Genomic DNA, 25389 nt, shown 5'->3' on the forward strand with positions numbered 1-25389 from the left:
AGGACAAGGGTAGGTATTCTAGGGGTCCAAACTTGGCAGGGGACACAATGAGAAACGGGGAAAGCATGCAGCTGCGAAAGGTGTCCCCACAACAGGACAGCCACAGGCGGAGGTGGTATTCAAGAGTTCAGATAAAGGTTGGCACCTCATTGTTTTGGAGCAACACACTGAGAATGCAGTTTGGGTAGCTAGGATTGTTAAGAGGCCCGTGTGATGGAACAATCAGAATATCCTTGCAGAGCCGTTTCATCACTAGTGTTCAGTGCCCTTCTTGAATTCCTGGGTGAGACCAACAGATGTGCACCAGATGAAGCCGAGCCAAGCCCGAGGCAGTGACGTGTACAGACTGTCGATTATGGTATAGAATGATTCCTCCGGTGAGCCTTCACTCACACCTACTCCTGGGTCGAGCAGTTTCTTGTTGCCTCTGCTGCATTGTTAAGTTTGACACCGCATGGACTGGTGGTCTCATCATCATCTTTAGAGTTCGAAGACTCAGCCAAATGCATAGGTAACATCCTACTTGCTCTTCTCTTACTTTTAATCATCGAAGTTGCCTAAAAAGGTGACTAATGTATTCAAGGCCTTGAAGAGTCATTACTGAGAAACTGAAACAAATGTGAAGATCCAGAAAGACCGTACCTTTCTGCTTCAAATTCCGCGTGTCTGTTTCTCATTGACTTTGGTGCTATCAAATCACAACGACTGAGGCTCCCTGGAACCATTGAGAAAAGTATCACGTGTCATCTAAGCTGGGACATATTTAAAACACTGCATTATCACTTCGCTAAATAAGATCTTTTTTTGTTTCACATGTGAAGCTAGATGTGGTCAGATTCTTCTACAAATTCCAAAGAACATTGCCGAATACCAGATACCATGAGCCCGTTTCAAAGCCAAGAGTGAATGATGTCTGGAATTTATGTCCCTGCCAGTTTCACACCTCTTGGAACGATATAGTTCCTAACAAGGTAGAGATTAGCTGTCACAGCCTTTAAGTGGCAGTTTGGTACAAAAGGACCATGGTTTTTGTCAGGTTTAATCTGATCGGTAGTGAACTGGAAGAGAGGCCAGGCAAAAGTTGGTGGAAACAGGCTTTTAATGGGATGCACTCTCTGGCAAGGTCCCGTGGCCCACAGGGGAGGGAGAGAGCAAGAGAGTGGGAAAGTTGCGGGTCTGGGAAGTCACAGCAAAGCAAACTGTAGGGGGGTCTATAAAGAGTTTTTTGGGGGAGGCAGATGGGGGCAGGGCAGCACTCTGATTAGGGCAAGGGTTACAGGTCTTTGTGCGCTAAGTTAAGGTAGGGCGGCAAGGTTACTGGCCTGGGGTCGGCCATTTTGAGGTCCCCAGTCTTGCCAGCCTCACAGTTTTTCCACATACCCCCATACCATTTCCAGTATCTTGCCCTTGTGTGTGGTGGGTATATTGTCAACACGTTTTACTGTTGGTCAGACATGTCTTCTAAGGTAGCTACACATGTGTTTAGTGTAATAGTATTACAAGTGTTTTGTGCTAGGGGTACAAAATAATATTAAAATTAAGCAAAAAGAGGGGCATCTGGGTGGCTCAGTCGGTTAAGTGTCCAACTCTTGATCTCAGCTCAAGTCTTGATCGTAGGATCACAAGTTCAAGCGCCGTGTTGGGCTCCACACTGGGTGTAGAGCCTACTTAAAAAAAGAATAAGCAAAAGCAAAGTTAAGGCACAGGAAAATAAGTTATAATATAAGATAAAACTAGGAATGGGGGAAGCACAAAATGTAATACCCTGGAGTCCAATACTCTTGGCTGTAGCTTTTTCTGGAAGCCAATAAGAATATGAGAGCATAATCAGTTGTATTATTTCTAAATGTCTCCTTAGTGTTTATAAAACACATAAATACTTATAAGATATCTATCAAGTGTTTATAAGATAAAAATGATAGTAACTCGGGTCAGGCCTACCCTACTTATTCCCAGTACTTTGTCAGGAGGGACAACTTTTCCCTTAGGTCCTTATTGACAGGGTACTGCAAAATGTAGTAAACAATATTCCTAACAAACCTCCACAACTATCACATTCACAAGAAGCCTAAGAACTAGGCTCTTTCCCCCAGGGCCCATTTCAAACTCTTTTTGATGCCTCAGGCAAAGCCATCTTGTAAAACTAAAATCTGCTGATGTTGCCCTGGTGCTTAAATTCTGCAAGTGGTTTTCCATTGCTTTTGGAATAAAAATCAGACGAGATCGGGCACGTTCAGGGTGTTATAGCCGTAGACTTTTGGAATAAAAATCAAAGTCCATAAGGTTACAATCAGGGTCCTACATATTCTGGCCCCGGAATGCTCTCTAAACTGCACCTCAATTGAGTACATTAAAGTCATGTTCCTCCTTTATGGGCCCTGTGAGACCCAGTTATCTCTGCTGCAGGACAGTTATCTCACTTTGTAACTCTCTGTAATTCATTCATGTGATTTTTTTTTTCTTTCAAGATTTGATTTGAATCCTAGATCATTACCAATTAGTGTAGTATTAGTTTCAGGGGTAGAATTTAGTGATTTGTCACTTGCATAGAACACCCAGAGTGTTCATTACATGACGTGCCCTTCTTAATGCCCATCACTCATTTACCCCACCCCGCCTCTGCAAAACTCTCCTGAGCAACTCTCAGTTTGTTCCCTAGAGTTAAGAGTCTCTTGCGGTGTGCCTCCCTGTCTGTGATTTCTTGATCAATGTCTGTCTCTGCCCCATAAGCTTCAGGAGACTGGGTTCCTTGTTTGGTTTTGTTAATAATCATTTTCCTTGTACCAACCATATTTCTGGCTCAATAAAAATGTGAATGAATCATGGATGGATGGATGGATGGATAAACAAAAGTAATGGGTTTTTTATCCTTCAGATCCAAATAGTATCAAATCAAATTATAGTTTGAGGAGGGTGACTGGGTCCAATAGAGGCCATTCAAACACTTGACTCTGATGTTATAACTTAAGGATAGATTTTTTTTCTTGATAGAAAAAGCGATTTATTGATACAGATATTGACATCACTTAGGTGGTTTTTGTTGTGCCCAAGATTTCATATCCGAGAAACCACCAAGGAGCCGACACCGATGCAAACACAAGAGAGTTTATTTGGAAGCTTGAGCTTGGGTCCAAGTATACCCGACACAGCAGAGCAGGGACTTGGACCCCCAATGGGGGTTTCAGCTTAGTTTTATGGGCTGATCTAGGGGACCTCCAGAAGGGGTGGAGGAATTTTTCAAGTTCTTTTTACATTCTGACATGGGGCTTTCAAAGGCATTGAGCTCTGTTCTCATTCTAATATGGGGCTTTCTAGGGCATTAAGCTGTTAGCTGTTTTTTTGTTTTTTTGTTTTTTGTTTTTTCCTGTAACTGAAGTAAGGTAAATTTCAGCTCTTATTCACAGGGGCCTGGGATGGCCAGACTTGTGCTAATGCTGAACTTAAAGTGGAATGTCATTAATTTTCTCAGTGTCCACAGTTCTCTGTAAGGATTAGAACTTAAAGCAATTTTAGGAGCTAACAGAAAATTCTAGGTAGGCTGCTTCTATGTAGGGCTGCAACTAGTATGAGACCAATGTCTACAGATCAAAATAGCTGGCAGGAAGAAAAGCTAGTCATTAGTGGGCAAGAGCCAGAGCAAACCAGTCCACGGAACTGAAATTAAAATAGCATAAACTGTCTGACTCTGACTGGGAGCTGAGGTAGAGTCCATTATTTGCTTATCGATTTTTTTTTAAGGATAGATTTTAAAACCAGTAGAAAAGAATGAAATACGTATCTGTCAGTCAATCCTCTGAAAGTATTTTGTTCACAACCAAAATGTTAATAGGTGCTGAGCAACTGTCAATTTAGAATATAATCTCTAACATGTTTTAAGTGTGTTAACATAAAACATTACAATGTTTTAACATGCGTTAAACATTAAATGTGAGGTTTTGATTGTCACTTCACTTGGTGATTCTCTATGACTCTCAATTGAGTCATTGAAAAATTTCACTATGTAAAGACACTTTGATTTAACTGTCCCTCCTGTAATATGGGGGTGGGGGTCAAGATTTCCTGAAAAGGATTCTAGGAGGTTGTTTCCAAAGCAGGGCTCATTATTTCAGTGGATGACATGTAAAGGGAAATAATAAGTTGTAATTATATAAATGATGGATGTCCCCTTCTAGCTGTATTGGTACAATTCCTTTCAGAAGTAGGATTTTATCAGGTGAATAACCTCAGCTCAAGTTAAGAGAAGTTTGTATTATGGTGACCTAAGGGCAAATTCAACCTGAAAAAAATGTAGTGTTCCGAGTTTGGTTCCAACCTCCAAGTGCCCTTTCCTGGAAATCTCACCAACTTTTATCAACTGTTTAACACTTGCCACTCTTGGTGGCTTTAGAAAAGTCCAAAAACAGTTGAACTCATTTCCAGTTAACTAAAAAAGTCAAGGGAAGGTTCAAAAAAAAAAAAAAAAAGGAGGAGGAGGAGGGGAAGAAGAAGAAGAAGGAGGAGGAGGAGGAGAAGGAGGAGAAGAAAAGAGGAAGAGGGTACTTCATGTATTTCACACAGTGGGGATTCGAGGAAAGAATTCTGGGTTGAGTGTAACTGACATGTTGTATAGTAAAGATGTCTCTTAGCAGTGGAAACTTAATAGATTTAGTGAAATGGTAATACCTTCCAGAGCCTAGATTGCTTACTGAGGCAGGACTACATAAAGTGATGTCGGAGGGAGGGATTTATCTAAAAACTAGCTTTGTCCTGGGTCACCGAGTTTCGGCATGATCTTGCAAAAAAGAAGGGGAAAAATGATTTTGTATGACTATAAACTTTCTGACCCGTGATGAAGTATAGGGAAGGCATAAAAATGAGAGATGAAAATAGAAGGGAATCAAAAAATCACCAGGATGAAGTCACTTTTGCTGGGAACTATGAAAGGAAGCACACACACTTCCAGTGTGCTTCTTGCTGTTTTGTTCATAAACAGCAGAACCACTTTAAGAAAAGTGTGTCTCTGTTATCTTCCTGCGGCTTCTCTGTACTTTCTGCATCCCATCTCTGTCCATATCGCTGAGAACTGGGATGATGCTCCCTTGGACCAATGGATGGTGAGTGGGGAAGGAAGCTCAGAGGTGAGCATAGTCCCTCTGCTCTATAACTGCCATCTGTGTGTCAGAAACAGCATGGTTTGGGATTTTTTGCTACCTGAAGGTGACAAGCTAGCCTGTTCCTGTTTCACAGATGCCAGCAGAAGACACAAGACTTCTGGGTCAGTGGCCTAAGACTTGGTTACCCATGGCAGAAGCATCCAGAGCTTCAGGTCAGTTCATGTTGGTTCTCATGCCTACCTTGTTCCACAGGAACATTGCAAAGACCTCAGCATGCAGCCTGCACACTCATGAGTGTGTTCCCAGAGAGGAAAACTGAGTCTTAGAGCAAGAGAAGATGGGCCAGCTCTGTGCTTAGGAGGAAACGTCTCCTCATCCCTCAAAGTTGCTCAGGACAAATACAATCCTGAGGGGTGGTCCCAGATAGAGTGTGGTCAGGACTTTGGTAGATACAAGGAGTACATTTAGGGACACTTGTAGCCAATGGCAGGTTGCCTCTCCCAACGCTGGGACAAAGACCCAGTCCTGCCACTCATACGTCTCAGCTACTCTTCAGGTTACACACATCAGGCCCTAAATCCATAGGGCCTGGGTGTAAACCCCAGTTTTACCAGTTATTAGCTTCAAACAAGTTACTTAACCACTTTGTGCCTTGGTTTCCCATCAATGATTAGGACAATAATGAAGCCACTTGCTAGGATTAAATGAGTTAACACACATATTGCACTTAGAACAGGTCCTAGTCTGCAGTAAGTAGTATTTCTGTTTCAATATGTATTTTGCTTCTAACTTTCCAGTTACCCTTTGGATAATTTCATATTATTTCATTCTAATTCCTCAGCCAGGATTTCATGAGAAAATTAAGCCCTCATGCCACCACAGCTGCATCAAAAGCAATGACTTAACTTCTCCCCTATGCTTCTAGGATGCTAGCTATCAACCCTCCTTCGAAGAATTGAGAAAATGATGACTTGAATTAGGTTCCATGGTCTATCCTTCAGATTGGAATCCCAGGGTTAAAATTTAATTTTTGAGGTCCCTGGGTAGCTCAGTGGGTTGAGCAACCGACTCTTGGTTTCTGCTTGGGTCACAATTTTGGAGTCCTGGGATCAAGCCCCAAATCAGGCTCTGAGCTCGGTGGGACAGCTGCTTGAGGTTCTCTCTCTCCTTCTCCCTCTGCCCCTCCTCCTCCTGCTCATGCTCTCTTTTTTTTCTGTCTCTCTAAAAAATAAATAAAATAAATCTTTTGAGAAAAAAGCTATTTTTTTTTCTTTTTTGCCCTTAATGGACAGACCTCATTGTAGGCCAGCCCGTAGGGGCCATAACTCGTCTAGTCAGTGGCGCTCCTTTGATCAGGGAACAATCTAGTGCTCTTGGCCTCTGCAGGCTGTCCCATTCATCACTGTGTGACTGGGCCTACTACCACCAAGTCTGACACCAGTCGATACAGCAAAATGATTTGTTTAATCAATCAATGAAGGGTGTAGCCAGGACCAGCATCGACAGCTTATCCCCCTTCTCCAACTCTATCTTTTTCTTGAATTTGACTCCTAGTATGAATGACTTTAAGGGGCAGTTCTTTTATCTCTTCCGCTTAGTTCTATAAGAAGTAAACTGGAAGATGCGGTACATTATCTGCAGATAAATACACTTCCCAAGACCATGTCTTTTAGAATACTCTCAGCTAACTTTTGCAACAAGGCTAACAGAAGATAGTTTATACATAGCCATGAGATTTTGGAAAATATGCTCCAGGCACATTGCTTTCTGGTAATAAAGATTAGAAAATCTAGGAAAACAGAGCGTTGACAGATCCTAGATGGTTTCCTTCCAAAATCCTGTATCTCACATAGACTTTCAGGAAATCCTGGATCACATTCAGCGCAGATCTGGAGGTTCTGATACGAGACCCATATACTTCAAATATCAGGCTGTCAGAAGACAGAATGCCATTCCATTGCACAGGTTTTGGCACTTGACAAATTATTGGTCCTGGAAACTATCCCACTTCCATCTGAGATTGGCCACAAGCTGTCTCAAAATAGAAGTAATTCCCCAAAAAAGATCTTTTTAAGATATTTGGACTCAGATAAATTCCAGTTGAGACCCCAGGATTCTGACTATATTGATTTCATCTTGAAAAATTTTAGGATATTTTATTCTATGTCAACGATAATTCTTGCAGATAATGCACTTAAATTCCAAAGCAAATCAATATCGAAAAATTCTTAGAGAGCATTTCTGAGCTCAGGGCTGAGCTAGTAGGTGTAAGGGAAGCTCAGATATATTTGATCTGCCTTCAAGGAGCTTACCTTCAAGAAGGCTTCCCCTCATACCCACCCACACCTGTTCCCTCTCACCATTTGGCTAGAACTTCCACCCTTTCCTAGAGAAGGTTTACCTTGATTATAGATCAAATTCTAAAAAGAAGGCAAGCTCACTCAGCAAAACTAACTAATCATATGTTTCAAAATAACCAAGTGAGTTCCTCCTTCAAATCATTTTGGAATTTTTATTGGATTCCTACCTAATTTAGCCGTAAACCCAAACTCCATTTCTTCATTACATTTCTGAAATTCATTACAGTAATTGCATAATCTTTTCTGCAGGTTAGTTTTATTTCTCCAACTCCCTGTGTAGTCCAAAACTGTTTTGGCTTTCTTTTTCTCGTCTCTTAAATTTGTATATATTGCAAACTAAAACTGCACTGCTGTTAAACTGGACTTTACTTTCTCCTACCTGGGAATGTCTCCTGACCAAAAGCCATTGTTCTATAGCAGTATGCTTATATATAATTTCCCCAACTACTAGATCCATTAAATATAAACTTCATTTTTAAGTTTCATGACCCAAGGAAATGAAATGCATTCCCCAAAGCTCTCATGATCTTGCAGTAAAGGAAAAGAAACCAGACTAATTAACACTTGTTCACAGAAGGCCTCTTCAAACAAACACATGAACAAACAATGTGAGCTTCTGAATGCCGCGGTAGAAATTCCACTGCAGAAGTGGTAAATGGCAAGATTCGTCCAAGTTCAGCTGCCACCATTCCTGCTGCCTTTACCATGATCACTGGCTGGGGAGGAGTCAGGAGAAAGATCAGTATTGTTACAGTATTTGTTGAGAGCTTCCCAGCAGCTATTTATTTCCTCACCCCCCCCCTTAATAGATTCTTTTTAAAATAAATTTTTTTTGTTTTTCCTGACTTTAACATGCAATGTTAAATTAGTTTCAGGTGTGCCACATAGTGATTTGACAACTCTATACATTATGCTGTGCTCACCATAAATGTAGCTCCTGTCACCATATGAACTGTTACAGTATCATTGACTATATTCCTTATGTCTTTTATTCCCTGATTTATTTACTCTGTAACTGGAAGCCTGTACCTCCCCCTCCCCTTCACTCATTTTGACCATCACTTCACTGCCTCTGACAGCCATCAGTTTGTTCTATTTATAGGCCTGATTCTGCTTTATGTTGTTTTTTTTCCTTTGTTTTTGTAGATTCCACATATGAGTGAAATCATGATTATCTGTCTTTCTCAGTCTGACTTCTTTCACTTAGCACAACACCCTCCAGGTCCATCCATGTTGTTGCAAATGGCACAACCTCATCGTTTTTCCATGCTGCAAAATATTCTGCTATGCACACCCCGGCATGTGTGTATGGCCACATGTACGCAGGTGGTATGTAGTATGTGTATGCCGTATCTTCCTCCTCCATTCGTCTATCAGTGGACTCTGGTTGCTTCCGTATCTTGACCATCGTAAATAATGCTGCAATAAACATAGGATGGACGTATCTTTCTGCATTCGTGTTTTCATTTTCTTGGGGTCAATACCCAGTCCAGAAGCTCACTTTTATGCACAACTCCACTACCAATTATGAAAACATGGAGAAGGCAATCTGCATTGCATGCCCTTATCTTCCTTTCTTCTATAATGTTAGAAACACTTGATCAAGGCTAAAATTCCATCATCATTCACGTAAGGAAATTTAAACCTACAACGGTTGTAAATGGTCCGGGATTAAAACTAGCAGACTTGTGTGAATTAAAATGCATTTGTTACACTAATACAAAAAGGTATGATGTACATTCACCAGTTTGTTTTTCCTGATTTTAAGTATGGTGAAGGTGGGGTACCCGGATGGCTCAGTGGTGGAGGTCGTGATCCCACAGTTCCAGGATCGATTCCCACATTGGGTCCCTGCAGGGAGCCTGCTTCTCTCTCAGCCTGTGTTTCTACCTGTCTCTGTGTGTCTCTCATGAGTGAATGAATGAATGAATGAATGAATGAATAATCTTTTTAAAAAATAAATAAGGTATACTTCAAGTACATTTCCAAATATACTGCCCCTCCTAGAATTTAGTAATTGAGTTAAATTGTCTGACATAAATTCCTCCTTCCTTCCTTCCCTCCTGTTTCCACCTCTCCTTTTTCCTTCTACAAACAACAAGCTGTGAAAATGTTCTAAGCACTGCATTTATCCCTAGAAATTTGCCAAAAATTTTAAAAAATAAAGGAATAAATAATTTTTGCCCTCAAAAAAAGAGGCAGACAACCAAAGTGCTAAGGTTTTCTGCCATAAAAGGTATAGTTGCAATTAATATTCTCTCACACAAATTTTATAGGTTCTTTCGTTCAAAAGGAAATGACACATCAAGTTAGGTACTTTCTTTTTGCTATACATAGTTTTATCAGTTAGTTGTTACTGCAAAAAAATCAATGGGAAAGTAGAAAAGTAATAGAAAACACTCTTTATAGCTGACTTTGCAGAACATTATATCATCATTCGATTAATGCACCTAGTTAACATTTAACTGTCTTAAGAGAAATATTTTTCTTCTTTACAGCCCACATTGCTTCCTTCCCTCAAGCTTAATTTAATGCAAAAACTCCCACTGATAGAGTTGTTAATGCTTGAGAATTTTTGTTTCTGTTCACAAAGCGTGAGATACATTTCTATGTGTTGTGTACTATATATGTTGAAGCAGCAATAACATTTCTCATAGCCTTTCTCCCCTTTACAGATAGACCCTGGGGTTTCTGGCAGCCGTGCCTGACCTTGCTGGTTAGGAGTCCTGGTGAGGCTCCAGCAGTGTCTGAGGATGAAGCCTGGGCGAGCTCTGTCCTGGGAGGTGGAGGTGTTTGACTCCAGGGATGGATGTTGTGAAGTTCATTTGGAAATGGCTTCCTTGTGCAGGGCCTCACTGTACCTGGCTGTTGATCTTCTCCTAGATGCCCTCTGGTTGATGTGGTGCTATGGCGCCTCCCGCCCCCACCAAAGGTCAGAGTGCCCTGCTGAACTGTGCTGGCCTATCCTTAGTGTGCCTGTCCATGTCCTCATGTATCTCCTGGTGGCCGCCGTGCTCCCTCGTGATTTTGATTGTGGGGACTTGGGTCCATGTTACTATGGTAATAGCATCTGAGTTGGAGGGTAGAGTTCATTTTATTCCTTTTTGTTAGAATCCATAGCTTTATTAATGAATTGACTGTGTTTATAGAATCACTGAGTTTCTAAAGGGGTCACTTAATTTTTTAAAAATAATCTACCAGCTTTTATGAAGCATGGTATATTCTATAGGGCTTTTCTAAAGGTTTCAGTTCATATGCCTTGCAAATGTCAGTGGCTTGCTATATATAATTTGTCCTAACACAAGGTTGCTTATTGCAGAATAATACAGCGTTTGGGATTTTAAAGGGAACCTCGACATTTCACAGATGTGAAAGTAGTTTTGGAGGGACTTGACTTAGATCATCTCGTTATTCAAAATTTTGACAATTCAGTAGAGGTCTGTCCACAAATTTTGTAAATTTCATCACATCCTTCTTTGGTGAAAAAGAGCTATGATTCCATAGTTCTTTGTTAAAGCTGTGCTCTTTCGTGGCTGATCTTTTGATAGCATTGCACAAAATGCTTCACAGCTTCTCAGCATTTTTAATCTAGTAATTGCTGGCAAGTTAGGTACAACTTAGTGTATTCATGAAACACGATCCTTCCCCCGTTTAAGGTGCTTACTCATGAAATAGAATATATCAAAAGTAGTGTAGTCTGAGTATTTGTTTAAATGAACGAGACATGTTTGTCTTTAGTCTGAAGCATGTTGCTGTAAAGTTTTTCTAGTGATGCTATTTACAGAAATTATAGGCTTACTTTGTTTCTCTCAATGATGCATCATTATTGTTAGCATTTGTTGAGATATAAAATATAAAGCATGAGTTTCCTTGAGAGGATTACATAATGAAGGGTATATCAACTGAATAAAGATGCAGTTTTCTTCTCTGAGCAGGAGGGAAGATGTGCAGCCTGGGGCTGATGGCAACCTCAACTTACACATCTTACACACCTAGTTGGCATCATTGATTGGTCCTATCATTATGAATGTTTCTGTGTTATTCTGTACAGACTTTACAAAGGGAAATTGCATATAGCTATTACATATAAATCAATACATTGGAAACCTTTTTATGGAAGTTTCTGCTCATCTGCTGATATCACAGCACCGAAGGAAAACCTTCCTCTGAGAATTACTTGAGCATTATGCATTTCACTGGAGTTAAAGTATTTGTGGTACTCAGTATTTTAGGAGTTCTTTCTCCATTAATTCAGTAGCCATTTTTGCCACAGATTTTGCTCTTCTTTTTTTTCCTTTGAGGTATAATTGGTATGTATTCCATACGTTTAAGACGTACAGCCTTCTAATTTGACATCTGTATATACTACGGAGTGATTGCCACTGTAAGTCTGGTTCCCATCTGTTACTGTAGTGACCCCCCTTCACCCATTTCATCCATAGCCCATGCCCCTTCCCTCTGATGACCACATCTGTTCTCTGCATCTTTGAGTTTGTTTTTGTTTTGTCTGTTTTGTTTTCTAGATTCCGCAGATGAGTGAAATCATACGGTATTTTTCTTCTTCTGTCTCATGTATTGCACCCTCCAAGTCCATTCTCCTGGTCACAGTTGACTCCTTGTCAAAGAGACTTGAGTCTTTTTAATGACTGAGTAGTATTCTGTGCATGTGTGTATATCACATCTTTGTCCATTCATCCATCCATGAACACTTAGATTGCTTTTGTATCTTGGCCAGTGTAAATAATACTGTTGTAAGTTAGGGCTGCGTGTATCTTTTTGAATTAGCATTTTGATATCCTTTGGGTAAATACTCAGGAGTGGAATAGCTGGATCAGATGATAGGTTCTAAGACCGGAAGCCAGGAAATGCCTAGAAAACAGGGCAGTAAGCTTCCTGACATTGGTCTTAGCAACATTGTTTTTGGATGGGACTCCAAAGGCAAGGGAAACAAAAGCAAAAATAAACAAATGGGAGTATTATCACACTAAACTGTTTCTGCACCGTGAAGGAAATCATCAACAAAATGAAAATACAGGGCACCTGATTGCCTCAGTTGGTTAAGCATCTGTCTTTGGCTCAGGTCATGGTCCCAGGGTCCTGTAATTGAGCCTCCCATTGGGCTCCCTGCTCAGTGGGGGGATGCCCGCTTCTCCCTCTCTTGCTTGTTCTCTCTCTCTCTCTCTCTCTGTAAAATAAATAAATAAAACATTTTTTTAAAAATGAAGACAACCTACTAAATGGGAGAAATTATTTGCAAATTATATGTCTAATAAGAGGTTAATATACAAAATATATAAAGAACTCCTACAACTCAACAACAGGTATCTTGACTAAAATATGGCCAGAAGACCTGAAAAGACGTTTCTCCAAAGAAGACCTGCAGATGGCCAACAGATACTTGAAAAGATGCTCAACATCACATCAGGGAAATACAAACCAAAATCATAATGAGCCATGACCTCACACCTGATAGAATGGGTGTTATCAGAAAGAGAAGAAATAAGTGTTGGTGAGGATACGGAGGAAGGGAAACCCTCTCTGCACTGTTGACAGGAATCAAACTGGTGCAGCCTCTGTAGAGAACAGTATGGAGGTTCGGCAAAGAGATAAAGTAGAAATCGCTCATGTCTTGCCAGTTATTGCTAATTAGTACCTGTATGTGAGAAGAATCGATAGGTGTGGACACTACAAACCCAAGCACTAGTTCTTTTTTCAGTTGTTCTACTTACACAGCTTTGCCATACACTGAATTGTATATGAAAGGAAGAGTTGAGTGGAAGCCTTCAGACCTACTTTGCTTAAGTGTCGAAGTTGACTTCATTTGAGTTTTAATCATAAACATGCAGGATTTTGTATGTGAGGGGACTTTGACCTTAGTGTCATCCATGTCAATTAATAATAAAACATACGTTCAAAAGGCATGTGGTTGTCATAGACGCATTATAACAAGTCTTCTACATGAGATGTATCTGTCCAGCCTCCTACCACACACACACACACACACACGGAAGGACATTCCCTATGAGGAATTGGAAACATGGCCATTGTCCGTATGTGAGTGGGCTGTTCTTAACCTCCTGAGCTGACAAATCTAGTCTGCATACAAATTGTGTTTAGTGTCTTTTTAAATGTGTGTTATTTTCTTTTTGAAAATAATCTTAATTTCCTTATGGTTATTTGTTAATTTTATCCATTCTAGAGAGAGCCTTTGTGCAGTACCAAGTATAACAGAACTGTCATCCAAATAGTGATACATTTTTCTAGACTGAAGAAATCTAGATGTATTTTTGTGTTTTATATCTTTAATACTTGAATGGCTTTAACCAAAATAAATAGCTGTTCACGCATGACTGATAGGGTTTTAGTTTTTGTCACCCAGTGAAATAGGGCCCTAGGTCATTATCAGTTTAAAGAGAGGAAAATGTACTTGCTTTAATATCTATGTGATCGAGATACCAAGCTACATTTTCCTCTCTAGCAGAGATGTGTCACACGAGGTTGTAGCTGTGTTCAGTGTAGTCATGTGGATGGATGCAAAATGAAGAGAAATGTTCCAGTCTGAAGCATTGTCATCTTTTCTCCTAATGAGCCTAAAATTCTAACAAACAATGTACTTTTGGCATCTTTCTTGACAAGCACGCTGTATACGCTTGTCAATGGTTAGAAAAATGGATTGAAAAAAATGGATTGAAAAAAAATGGATTGACTCCCAAATTGTTTTTAAACTCAGCAGTTTATCTAGTAGGTGACAGATTAAAAATGCACAATCGGAGCTTGTTCTCTGGGTTTGAACGTAATTCTATTTAAACTGTAAGACATGGTGTCTTCATTTTCTGACAGTCCTTGAGACGAAATTTGTCTCATTAGTCATTAAGCATCATATTTCTTACATGGCTGCTGTTAATTCGAGGAAGGTCATTTGGGAGGGCTTATTAAGTGGGACAAATGCAGCAAATGCTAAGGAAGTACGGCCGCCAGCGGTTCAGCCAGTTCGACAAGGCCTGCTGGGTGATTGATAACTGCGCTAGTTTGAAATCCAGACCTCGAGGAATGGAGTGGTAACCAGGGGCAAGAAGAAGCAATTGCCAACATATGCCTGCTTGTACGCAGGGAAGACATAGATTACAGTGCAGGGAGTGTCAGGAGGCTTTTTTTTATCATGAATTCTGCCTCTTACTCACCTGTTATTTTTAGAACATTGCATCTATTTGTCAAAAAGAAATGAAGGCTGAATAGGTTCAGTCTATGAGGCCTTCAAGGGGCTCCAGAACTAAAAGCTCTCTGATACGGGAAGTGACACTGTTCCATATTAACCATAATCTAAAAGTACAGAATTAGTTTGCTTGTCATTAAAATAACAGCTGTTTGCTCTGACTGACATTGTTGCCAAATTGCAAGTTAGTGGCAACATAGATCTAAGCCTACTTGTCTGTGACCTGCCTCACTTTGGCAACCAATGAATGGTACCGGTGAGTAGATGATAAACTCCAACAGATGACAGGCTGTCGACAGAGAGACTGAAACAGAAAATCAGGAAATCTCATAATGTGACACATCTGGTACAGAATCGTGTGCAGGCTGGCCCGCTGCCGGATTGTACTGTGGAGTGCAAGAATGCTCTCTGGGTCATATCAACATGTTAATAAAGGATAAGTTTTCTTTTCCGATTGAGAGGGGTGACCTTATATTAATTGGCAGGAATTTTGAACAATTCTAAGAATTTTTCAAAAGGTCTTTCCTATTACTAAAGGCTCAGGCTTCACAAAATGAGCAGTGGCTAGTTTAAAAGCCCAGGCTGCTACCCCACAATTGGCTTCTGTAATGTGTGAAGTGCTTATGAGTTAATTAGTCGCAAGGCATTTTTCTTTATGTTTATTTTTTTTAATATTTTATTTATTCATGAGAGAGAGAGGCAGGGACACAGGCAGAGGAAGAAGCAGGCTCCATGCAGGAAGCCTGACCTGGGACTCAATCCCGGGTCTCCAGGATCAGGCCCTGGGCTGAAGGTGGCGCTAAACCGCTGAGCCACCAGGGCTGTCCGGCATGCAGTTTTTATGATCTTGTCATATCTCCCAATACTCCCCATAGAGTACTCTCAAAGTACCTAAAACTATTTGGGATTCCTAGAATCGACCATGACATTTTACACATTCCTACTCTATACCTGCCACTCCTACTGCCAGGAGAATTCCTATTTATACATCAGGACCCATTGTAAATACCATCTGCTCTGTGATCTCCTTTGGAATTGTGGTTCCATCCTCTGTGCTCCAGAAATATTTTGAATACAGCTCTGATGCAAAATGTACATCAGGTATTTAATGACTTGTTTATATATCTTCTTTCCCACTCTACTGGGAGAGCCACAAGGTCAAGATAATGTACATCCTCCTGCCTAGAACATGCATAGGTTTAGAAAAGCAGTTCATTAAGTTCCTCAAATTGGAGGAAGGACCGGCTGTGAGAGATGTTTCCCCAGGATGCGTGGACAGGAAGCCAAGGGAAGGAAGGAGTTAATAGTTCAACCTTTACAATGCTATGATTGGTAACCTTGGATTTGAATTTCTGTTTAACACAATTGCCAGTGAGAACGCATTTTCATCACAAATCCTTATTTCCTCCAAATTTTCTAAAAACATCACCCTATCAGTTTGAATCCTGCAGGCTCTTTCTCAGCCAAAAGGAATTTCCCTTTAAACAAAAACTATTCAGACATTTCCAAGATATGAAATGTTTAAAAACCAGGATTTTACATTCAGACAACTAGGAAACTGTTTGTGGATTTTTTTTTCCCCAGACTCCTCTTATTTGCCAAGAAGTCTGAAGAGGATTTTTTTTTCTGATGTTAAAAAAAATGTTTCCTACCTCTGTGCCTCTCTGTTTTTCCATTCTTTATATTGTCTGGGTTTTACAGAAGCAAGGTTTTAAGTCAGGAAAGAGAGGCTACAGAATGCAACACAACAGCTGCCAATTGAGTTGTTCCAACCATACAGGCAATCAACTAAATCTTGTTGGTGTGTTAAATCATTTTTTAAAACTGAAAGGCCTTCAAAGGCAAGAGCATGATACCCAGAATAGAACTATGGGGTTAAAAAAAAAAAAAACTTGGTGGCCATGTGATACAAATGCAGCATTTTACAAGTTGGATAAACTGACACCCAGAATGTCAAGTACCTTGTAACACAAGTTTACACATCAAAACGACAGGCTCCAAAGAAAAAGTCTCTTCCAAGAGCCATCATTGATACTTCTAACAAGAAGCAGGCATAGAAATTTGGGTGGCTCAGAGTAACCCATCTCTATTCTTAAAAACACCTCAAAGCTCTTCAGTAATGTCAGCACGGTTTGGGTAAATAAATTACTCCAGAATAGAGCAAGTCAAAGGCAGGCAGTTCAACAGGAGGCAATTGCAACTGAGCTTGACAGCAGCTATACACAACGGAGGAAATATACGGTACACGATTCTAAGAAGTTCTGTCTGATTTTTGCACTGACCTGCCACCTAGTCCTATAAAAATTTAGACATACCACCTCAGAACACCACAAAGTGTTTCCCAACCCAAAGAATAAGCACAAGCCCAGCTAAAACACAGCTTACATCTGACGGGTGACACTGACTCTAGAAACAACTCTGTCCCAGTAACGACCTGTGAGTTTCTCATGGGTCTATACTGCAGGAGAGCTGAGTTAGTAAATATTCCCTGAGATAAATGGGGTGCAGTGATAAAGGGAGTTCAAAGTGTCCCCTACTCTTCTCAGAATAATGATCATGAAGATTCAGGATTACCCAGTCATTGCCCTTCCAGAACTAATGAAGGCCCAGAAGAATCTTGGGTTATACCAAACTTTCCATCAATAGGCAAAAAAATAGATACAAAGATCTGAGAACCAGCTGTACTGAAAGTGATAGAGGGGAGCATACAGAAAGAATAGAAGGCCAAGTACCAAACACGCACATTTAGGAGGTAGCAAGGAAGCCAGTGAAAAAGGAAAAGCTGAGCCCCTCAGACTGTCATGGAAGCTGATCATGGATGAGTTATGAGATGACCTTGTAGTCAATGCTGCCAAATTATGTCCATGAGGCCTAGTAGGTCAGGGCAGAGAAAAGACTAGGTGTAGTGGTTATAGAGAAGTTGGAGGACCTTCTAGCAACAGTGGGTACCAGAACTGACAGGGTGCAGAAATAAGTAGAAAGTAAGGAAATGCAGGCAGTAGGTATTGACTACTTATTTCAGAAAAGCTGGCAGTAAACAAAAGGGAAAAAATGTGAGCAAGAAGGAGCAACAGCATCTGGCAAACATGTGTTCAAGGCAGAGACCTGTGTTTAGAGCAGAAGGTAGAAGCTGGGGAGGGCAGGAAATGAGGATGTGTGCGAGAAACTAATAACAGGCTCTCGTGCTTCCTGAGTGATGTCAGACTCCTAAGGTCAGAGCATCTCTGCCTCAGAGAGAAGATGTTAAGTCAGGGGAGACGGAGGAAAAGCCTATCTATTATGGGCCAGGCAGCGACATGTGAGGTAACTTGCCCAAGGTCACTAGAGAACCAGTGGCCCTTGACGTCGAATCTGCCTGACTTTGCCAAAGCTCACCCTTTCCACCATGCTGCCCTCAGCTCCACACTAGTGGAAACCAGGGCTGTTACACAATCACCCACACTCCAACCTTGTTCTCCAAACTAAAGAAAAGATCATTGACACCAAATTACCCATGTTGCTTTCACACAAAATTTTCAGATTTCCAGAAGCATTTACAAGAATTCAGAGTTTAAAAAAATATATGAACGAAAGAGGTCAGGGTCACCGAACTTAACCATTCTCTGAGAGTGCCTCACTCCACTTCTTTAGGCATCAAGCAATTATTGTGTATCTCTGAGCATCTTGCACTTGGCTAAGTAAGCATCATGAGAATACAGAAAAGCCAAAGTTGTGTCCCCTGTCCTCAAGGAGCTTGTGTTTCAGCTAAGCCAATCTATTGATTGCTCTAGGCCTCAGATTCTCGGTACATAAAACAGGCCAATGCCTCCCATGCACCCCGCAGATGACCTATATGTTTCAATTCAGGAAAAATCTAGGTCACTTAGAACTTCATTTGGAAGAGATGGAAAGCATGTGATGAGCAGGGAGGAAGAGGAGGAGGCTCAAGGTTGATCCAAAGATCATGCTTTTCATCATTTTCTTTCGATCTGGACTCTGCAGTGGCAGGGAACATGAACACTCCCCTCATTCATAAAATTACTCACTTGGACAATGGAGACATCCTATAGCCGTAAGCCCAAAATCCTACCAAATAACCAAGCAACACCTAGGGCCATCTGCCTCGAGACAGCAGACAGGTCAGAGCCATGCCAGGCTGAGGCAGGCAGTTCAGGATGCCAATAGGTACACCTGGACTTATCAATATTTGAATAGCCACGAGCAACCGAAAAAAAACAAAAACAAAACCCAGCTTCCTTGAAAACTGACATTCAGCTTTCTACCTGCAGATCTGAAGTTGTGTGGACGTCGCAACAAAACAAGTCATTCTTGTCTTACATGATAAGTATGATTGTAGGCTTAGTTACCTTTAGCCCTGATATTTGACCCTGATACAGACAGTTCAGATAATATAGTCAATTCTACATTCCCTAGCTAGTGAGTTGGGACACAGCAGCACACCCTCCCTGATCACCTTTGTGTGCATTTCCGAGAGGCCAGTCTTGTCTCTGTGGTCTTCCTTCATTCGGTACTATTAGCACAGGTAAGTAACACTCTTAGAGCTTTGCAAGTGGCACAGTACCTGGTTTGATCTTTTATATCCAAGGCTAATTACTGTGGATTATAAAACATTTTCCATTTGCTAGCCCAACTCTGTGAGGAAAACAGCCATTGCTCAAACACACTAATGAAAGGACTGCCAACTCAGACTATTTTTCCAATGATCATGCTGAGTGAGCTACCGATAGCTCTTCAATCCCCAGATGACTAATCTGAGCCAGTCATGTAAATCCCATTCTAGCCATTGGTTTTAAAATGGTTAAATGACCCCATCCTTGTCGATGAAGCTCAAAGAGAAATCAGCTGGTGGACTTCTGAGAAAAGTTTCTTCCATTCTAAAAAAGGACACAGCAAGACTCAATCTCTTTTTCCTCTGAATATTGCCATTTTGAATCAAATACCAGAAACTCATATGGCAATGAGTTGTTTTCTCATTGCATCGAGCCCAAAGATGAAATTTGCACATAGATGGATGGCAGTTAGGACCATAATGACACGGAGGAGTTGCCCAGTCAAACAAGGAGCTATATACTTACAACATGACATAATAATTTACTTATTGTATAAGCAATCTGAATCAGGTTTCAGTTACTTACAGCTGCAAAAATTGTAATTTAATTCAATTATTCACCTAGATGCAATACCTCGTTTCTCTTGCAAGACCAGCTTCACGTCAGACTTCCCTGCTTCCATAGAACATTCTTACTTGGGGTCTTTGAAGAAAGAGGGCAAGAACAAAATCCAGTAGTGCCCCCTCAACTTTCAGCAGTATGCCTGAGTCCACCTTCCCCCAACCTGTGTTATCACCATGAGAACAATTTCAGAGACAACAATCTAATAGGTCAAAGAAATTTCACCAAGCCATTGAAAATCCTTTAGATCATAGATATATTAGCAACGCATGTACCTGGCTGCTTTATGAATAAGAGCCAAGTATATGGAATAGTAGAAGAATAGTGAGTGCTCCCCCCACTCCCCAAATATTCCTCCCCTACAACTTGGGTATTGCCAGTTCTCCATTTAGAAATCCACCTTTTTGAGTGGAAGTAATTACTGTTAAATATAAATGCCCATTTAGGGGTCATATGTTAAGCTTTACTAATATTTAAATTTTCAGTGTAAGCTCATCAAATCTTTCATGAGAGCAAAATCTAGGAGTTAGAAAGAGAACACTATTACAGTGAGTACTTGAGGCCCAAGAAGGGAGGAAAACATGAAAACAAAGGTCAAGAAAGGTGAAGTGAGGACCTTGAAGACAAACTATGTTTGCTTTGCAATTCGACTAGAACTCATTACTTATCATTCAGTGCATGAAGATCAGGTGACAAGCAATGATATCCTCAAGCCAGCAGGACCCCAGGTTCCACCTCAGAACCTGGTCAGGGGCCAATAATAGGAGTTGTCCCCAAGGTGGTACATCAGCCCCAAATCTTCAATATCCCATTGGAGCCACATCAGTCGCTGGGCCAAGGAGGAAGGGGAAACCACCAGCTTGTGAGATTAGCCAACTCCATCCCAGAACTCAGTGATAGATGTGGATGCCAGATGGCCTTCACATCCGGACACAGGTTGAACAGCCCCTTAACTCTCTACCTCCCACTGTCTGGTATTGGTCCTTTCACTTGAAGAACCAACCAGATATAAAATTTTAGTGCACAGCCACTAAATACCCTTACAAGTACTAGATTGATATGAACAGAATTGAAAACAAAACCAACCATCATTATCTTTGCAGACTCCATCGTATAGTTTTCTACGAAGATTAAAATCATTGCAAAAACTGAAAAAAAAAATCCCAAATTTCCAGATTGTTAAACTGAGATATAAGAAAGTTACCAAGATCATAAAGTTTATCAGACCCAAACTCACAGTTAATCTTCCACCCGTAGAGCCCCCTTCCACCAAGGATTCTGGCCTCCTCTCTTCACCAAGGCCTCCACTGACTTGGAAAGTGTTGAGCCTTTTTTTTTTAAGATTTTATTTATTTATTCATGAGAGACAGAGAGAGAGAGTCAGAGACATAGGCAGATGGAGAGGCAGGCTCCCTGTGGGAAACCTGATATGGGACTCAGGACTCGATCCCAGGACCCGGGGATCATGACCTGAGCTGAAGGCAGAGCTCAACCATTGAGCCACCCAGGTGCCTCAGGAAGTGTTGAGCCTTAATGGAGCACCAGATCTCCTCTCCCGCTAGGGAGACTCAAGTTAAAATTACCTCTAGTCCAGTCTTACATGGTACCTTTAAGCTTTAATTTTACATTTTCTAAACACATTCTGGAGGTAAAAAATAGAACAGTATAAAACAGGTAGTTTATAAATAACTCCCTCACCCCTGCTCCCTCTGTTGACCCCCCCAGTCCCCAGATTGCCGTGCCAGAAACAATTATCCATTTCTTGAGCGTCCTTCCAAATATGAACTGTGTCTATATAAGTAGATAAAATTTATAGCCTGTTTTCCTCTTTAAATTACAAAATCCCACAACGATGCCCAGAAATGTAATTTGCACCAAATCTTAGAGGAACACAACATATGTGTTAGAAATGCCCAATATCCGGGCAGGTTTGGGGGAAGGAACAAGGTTTCTCACAATGCTTTCAAACCAGAAAAGAGACACACTCTCATTTTTAGATCTACCATCTTTTCTAGGCCCACTTTTAGTCTATACACACTCTGGATACAACAGCACTCACTGTTTTAAAATAATATGTTGTCAAAAATCTTTTTAAAAATAATATGTTGTCTTCTGTATGGAAACTTTTCTTTAAGATTTTTTATTTATTTATTCATAGAGACACACACACAGAGAGAGAGAGAGAGAGAGAGAGAGAGAGAGAGAGAGAGGCAGAGACACAGGCAGAGGGAGAAGCAGGCACCATGTAGGGAGCCCGACATGGGACTGGATCCAGGGTCTCCAAGATCGCATCCTAGGCTTCAGGCAGCACTAAACCTTTGCGCCACTGGGGCTGCCCCGGAAACTATATTTTAAGCTCCAAGAGGAAGCCCAAAGCTCTAAAAACTTGGAATCTAATGAGCAAGTGCATATTCATTCTATCCATGTACTTCATTATCTTGTAAGCTTGGAACCTGTCCCTTCTAAGCCTTTGTCCTTCTGAACCAAGAATTCTTCTCCCCACTAACCATATGAGAAAAACACTGCTCCAGCTGGTTCACAGAAGGTGCCAGAGAAGGTACAATCCCAGCCTCAGGCGATTTGAACCCTCTAAATTTTTAAAATCAGGTAGGTGACAGGTTTGCTAAAACAGGGCATTAGCAATCATGCATATGGTAACTAAATCCCTATTTAGGCTTGGGGGTCAGACTATTCCACATTTTGGATGAACAGCAATTTAAACCAGTTCTGCAACTGGATACCCAGCAGAGTTCAAGAAACAGATGGGAAAGTTATCTATATTCACATCTCTGCCAAAACTCCCCTTAGTTTAGAAGCAATACAATCCAGTCGTCTGTTGCTACTAAATCCAATACCTCTTTCAACATTAATTCATATACATACTGTGTTGGCAAGGACCCTTAGTAATGATGAGTGGCATTTTATAGGAGTGAGCTGCCCAGAAGAGAGACACATTCCTAAGTGGCAGACATAAAAGTCATTTTAAAAAAATAAAAAATTAGAGGAAAAATAATCACACATCACTGTTTCATCACAGTAACATAGAAAAACTGACCTCTTGGGGGATCCCTGGGTGGCTCAGCGGTTAAGCACCTGCCTGCAGCCCAGGGTGTGATCCTGGAAACCTGGGATTGAGTCCCATGTCGGGCTCCCTGCATGGAGCCTGTGTCTCTGTCTCTCTGTCTCCCTCTCTCTGTGTCTCTCATGAATAAATAAATAAATAAAATCTTTAAAAAAGAAAAACTGAGCTCTTAATACCAAAAGGAATGTAAGGTCTCTACCCCTGACACTCTTCATAAAGATCTTAATTAGAGCCAGTCCAAAGTGTTCTGTCTGGAGTTAATGTCATAGTCACAGGTAGCATCTTAAATCCTAGTCTGTGATCTCACAAATGCAAGTCACAGGCCGAAAGGGAATGTGTATGCCTGTGCACAATTCATGCCACCAGCTGAAAGACAACCCCAAAGCTGTGGCATTACAGCTGCTGGATGAGACATTTTCATAGTCTGTTTAAGAACAAAAGAGAAGAACTGCCCCCCCCCCCCCCCCATGGTTAAAATGCCGCCCATGTCAGTAGAAACACCTGGAGCCCCAATTACCAGAAGATATTTGAGGGCCAATGTGTTCTAAGTCCTGGACTGACAACAGGAAGTTCATCTGGGCCTTCAATCCAAATGCAGCCCACATGGTCTCCTCAGGGAAGGCCTCAGCGAGCAAAACCCAGATCCCACTACACATCTGGCTTTTGCCCCAGCATGAACTACCACTCCCTCTCCGCCCTGCACTCTGCATTTTTCCAACAAGCCATTCTCAGCCATCACAAATGCTTTGGTGGGAATCACAGGGAGGCCCTCATCCCTTTTCCCAAAATAACCTCAACCAGAGGTAAAGGCCAAGGAGGTGGGGCCTGCAGGCCATTTTGCAAAAGTTTCAAATATCCTGGCACTGACCCCCTTAAAAACAATCATGAATCAAGCTTCTCGTTTTCTCATTAGTTCTCTGTCTCTGTCTCTCACTCATTACTAACGTCTGCATTTTTAAGAAACAAGCAAAAAGCAGATCTCACATAAAATCATATTAACATTGCTGGCTGTTGGAAGCAGGAGTTTATTTTGCAAACTCAATGCCAAACACTTGAACCTGACACCTTTAAAAGAAATGTGCAGTGTTCTGTGACAGTTCAATCCCCAAACGGGTCCCTGACGCATAAGACGGAACAAAGAACTGGGGAGCCGTCCCACCTCCTCCAAAGCCTTTCTGACATATGCAACTGCCTCAGATTTCCATACTCTGCTGATCTTTCCCCTGAAGAAGAGAGAGGAAGCAGATCTATTGGCTGTCCAGTTAAAGAGACCAAATAACGTAGTCTCTCTCCTACATGTCAAAGAAGCTTTTCCAACACACACACACACACACACACACACACACACACACGCATACCCGTGCAATTCCTTCCAGAAACATAGAAGAAGGGAGCGACTGTGACAGCGAAGGGAAGAAAATGCCACTTTGTTCAATTCTCCAAACCTTCCCAGGGAACAGCAGCAGACTCAACAGTGGCCCGGATTCTCCACCACCTACCCCTTGGGCTCTCCCCTGCCCCCCAGCAGGGGTGAAACAGGCTCGGGAACTGAGCCTTCCTTGCCAAGGGAACACAAACTGTCACTGCGATCACAGAAGCCCTAAAAGGGCCAGGGGCCCACCCTGGTCTGTCCGGGGGGCAAAAGCACACCTGTCGCTCGGTGTCTTCCCCGGGCATGCCTGCCTCCTCCCCGACACTTCCTCCGCAGCCCCCGCCCCCGTGCCCTTCAGGTCCTCACCGTGTGGTACATCAGAGCCTCGGTTTCCCCGGGCTCCGACAGCTCGCTCAGCTTGCGGTCCCACTGCAGGACGCTCTGCTCCCCGCTCTCCAGCACCTCCATGCCGGGCGAGGATGCTGCGGCCGGAGCACAGCGGGTGGAGATGCCTCCGCGGTTAGGGTCCCGCGCGCGGGATGTGCGCGTGCGCGTGTAGCTTAGGCACCTAGGAAGGAAGCACGTCCTGTGCTCTACCTGCCGGAGAACCAGCTGCCAAGGGCTCCAGCCGGTGTCCTCGGAACTCTGAGAACTGCCGGGGGAGACAGGCTGTCCAGGGACCCGGCTGAAGGCTAAAGGGGCTACAGCAGGGCGTGCATCCAAAACAGAGGCAGATCAGGTCTCACCCCAAGAAAATCCCTTTGCAATAAGCCCACTTCCCACTACCGTCCCAGTCGAAACTTTGAGACTTCCCCAGGGCTCCTCCGCTCTGCTCCGGGACCCCAGCTAATGACTCCAGCCCCCTCCAGAGCAGTGGCCAATCGGATGCTCACGGCGGCCGCCCGACCCAATCAGAAGTCAGGATTCCCGCCCCGTCCCGCCCCGAAGGCTGGGCAGAGGCTTCAGCTCAGCCCAGGCTTTGGAATGTGGGCGGGGAGCGTCTCTGACGTCACCGGGGAACTCCCTCTGCCCTGCTGCGACAGCGGACCAATGGAGTGCTCGGTCGGGGAGTGATGGACAGAGGGGGAGGCCAATGAC

At 42.1% G+C, this 25389-nt stretch overlaps 1 protein-coding gene across 1 annotated transcript in view; it reads right to left on the reverse strand.

Moving 5' to 3' along the window:
- BPGM (bisphosphoglycerate mutase) overlaps window positions 1-25166 on the reverse strand; it is a 126682-nt gene extending 101516 nt beyond the window's left edge. The window contains exon 1 of the mRNA XM_072763004.1: window positions 24658-25166. The gene's annotated coding sequence lies outside the window, so the exon portion shown is untranslated. The remainder of the gene's footprint in view (window positions 1-24657) is intronic.
- Window positions 25167-25389: the final 223 nt, after the last annotated feature.

This window comes from Vulpes vulpes, chromosome 7, assembly GCF_048418805.1.
Source record: "Vulpes vulpes isolate BD-2025 chromosome 7, VulVul3, whole genome shotgun sequence".
Classification (NCBI taxonomy): Eukaryota; Metazoa; Chordata; class Mammalia; order Carnivora; family Canidae; genus Vulpes; species Vulpes vulpes.